The sequence below is a fragment of the Hetaerina americana genome, unplaced genomic scaffold (genome assembly GCF_022747635.1).
Source record: "Hetaerina americana unplaced genomic scaffold, ioHetAmer1.1.p SCAF_7, whole genome shotgun sequence".
Classification (NCBI taxonomy): Eukaryota; Metazoa; Arthropoda; class Insecta; order Odonata; family Calopterygidae; genus Hetaerina; species Hetaerina americana.
In genome coordinates, this window is record NW_027287316.1 from 33,791,607 (window position 1) to 33,794,345 (window position 2,739).

Consider the following 2,739-nt stretch of genomic DNA (forward strand, 5'->3'; position numbering starts at 1 on the left):
AAATGTCCTCAAAATTTCCATTGCCTTATTACCTTGGTCAATTAGTAATGATATATTACCCTTTAGCGACAATCCCTCCCCTAATAACTATGAGCCTATTATTGTTTGGCCTTCTATGTGGCAATGGGGTGCACGTATGTGAATTCTTCGAACGTTGGAGAATGGAACTAAATGAAAAAATAGCCGCATAAAAATGTGGGTATCAACCATTTGTCTATTAAACCTTACATTATTGCTCAATATAACTATTTCTACCTTGAATCCAAAAATTTTTGTCAGGTGTGGGGTTCGAACCCACGCTCCCCTATGGGAACCAGAACTTAAGTCTGGCGCCTTAGACCGCTCGGCCAACCTGACTTTAAACCGGAGTTGACATGGCCCCACTACAACTGTGTAGGAATGGATTGCTGGAATGATATTTATTCCCAATGGAATGGATCAATAAATATACCCATGTGCAACGATTTTTGGTTAATACCTTTAACCAACTTCGCATGATGACATATGACAAGACTTCAATAGCTAACACTCACTTTTCCTTTAGCACCAGCCTGGTAGCACAAGCCTGGATATAGTTTACGAAATAAAACTCTCTCTTTTACTAAATTCTTCCGTGCTAACTAGCATTGAATTCAAGCCAAGGCTCTATGCTAAATTACCCACTACTCCGCTCATTTTACTTTTAAACATAAATGGCTTAAAATTTGGATTGAGGCCTATAGTCATTTAGACAGGGAGAATAGAACGCACTAATAAATTTATATTGGCTGTCCTTAAGGTACAAGAGACTTCCTCCTTACGCTCAAGGCGTAGACAATGAGGCGGTGATCAATTATTTTAAATGTATGATTACACCGACTGTTATATGTGGATTATAAGAAACCAACTCAGGGCGCACTGAACGCGGGAAAGCATAAGGAATGGTGGGCATTATGTAATAAAAATAATTGAGTAATATAATAGGATGATAAAAAATAACTACACTAAAAATTATGAAATTGAAAATATTGGCAATAGATCAGTCTTAGATGGCGCCTAAGGAGATAAGTTACGAGTATGAGTAAGTTATAACTTAGTATATAAGTAAGCGCATAAGTAGATAAGTGTATAGGTGTTTATGGAAACCAATATTGTTTTACTCCAGATCACGGCCTCTATTTTGAGAGATCCAGTAGCATGTAGTGAGCAGGAAGAACGTTTTTAGGCCTAATACCATGTCACCACAACTTGATGTTTCTGAAATTATACCTAATACTCAATTCTCTTCCTCTAGGTCCTCGAATCCACCTGCCTATGGACGGTGCTGCTTACGGTTGTACAGATGCCTGGAAATTGTATATTATTTCGGTAGTCTACCGTTTCAGGTAGGTTTTCATTGGTCCCCAATTTAATTACGCCACATTTCTTAGCTTCGTCTAACAGGCCACAACCTGACATCCGGTACTTCGCTAAGCTCCTCTTCAATTTCGCATATTTCCTCCCTCCTTCCTTCTCGTCCAAAATGCCTATCTATTTCTACTCCTCCTTTGTTTGCTGAACGTTCTCATTCCTATCACAGTCATCAATATTCCATCACCAATTATAATGCTCTACCGACTTTATTTTTACTCATTTAGATTTATCCTGACAATCCTCTATCCTTCTCCACCATGTCTAGATTCCTTCGGTTAATTTCCTTTTCGTGCATTGTACTTTTTCATTCTCCTTCACACCCACATTTCAAAAGCAAACCCGGCTCCATATTAACATATTTACTGATATTTTTTCGTAAAACTATTGCTCAAATTCCCTTCCATTAACATTCCCTTTATTAAGTCCCTGATACTTATGCCATCTTGATCCAAAACTGATGAGATGGGAAAACTGTTCCACCCATTACAGATTTTTCTCTCCTATTTTCACCAAGGCTTCTTCCGTTTCAAAAACCTCTTCGCCTTTCTTTTAAACATTGCTTCTCATCCCACACTATCGAATTCATTCTCTAATTTTCTTACCAATGATTTTCACCCTTTAGGTGACTAACTAAAGTTTCATCATCCGCAAATTTGATATGATGGATTCCCCACCTACTTTCACCACTACCTTCAACCCTGGCCATGCCTCTCGTACCATTACCAATATCTTTGTATATACAATCATTGATAAGAATAGGTGATATTGGGCATCCCTGAATCACTCTCCTGCCCAGGAATGCCCATCTGACGATAAAATAAAGATTATAATAAAATCTGATAAAATAACGCACCTGCAAGAACTTGACAACGAAGAGTCTTCCTAAAACTTGAACTCTAAAGAGTTTACGATGTTTATTCAAAACATTATGAATGCTCCGCGACAACTGCAGTAAACTTTTCGGGCTACAAATTGGATAAGTCCCGACATTTTGGGTGCACATTATGGAGCTCTGTGCTCCTCGGCCGTAAAGAAACACGGCTTATTGGAGTGGTTTTCAATAAAATAAATTAGAAACAACGTACAGAGAGCTGTTTCTTTACATGCACCATTCAGTGTGATTTTATGGTAAACATTTTAGAGTAGTTCCAAGTCAATTATCATTTAGGACTCGGATAAGCTCCTAGAGGATCCCCTCTTGATTTGAGAAAATTTATTACGTTATTAAGAGAGCGGGATTGTTTGGAAAACAAGGATGGCAGTCATTGCAGTCAGAAAGAGACTTATCCAAACTATGACTTCCGACAGACTTCGGAAACTTATACATTGCCTCTGACAGAGAGAGAG

General features: G+C 38.3%; 1 non-coding gene across 1 annotated transcript; it reads right to left on the reverse strand.

Annotated features, from left to right (window-relative positions):
• Nucleotides 1–273: 273 nt before the first annotated feature.
• Nucleotides 274–357, reverse strand: TRNAL-UAA (transfer RNA leucine (anticodon UAA)). The gene has a single exon. It is a non-coding gene; the product is annotated as a tRNA-Leu (tRNA).
• Between the last annotated feature and the right edge of the window lie 2,382 nt (nucleotides 358–2,739).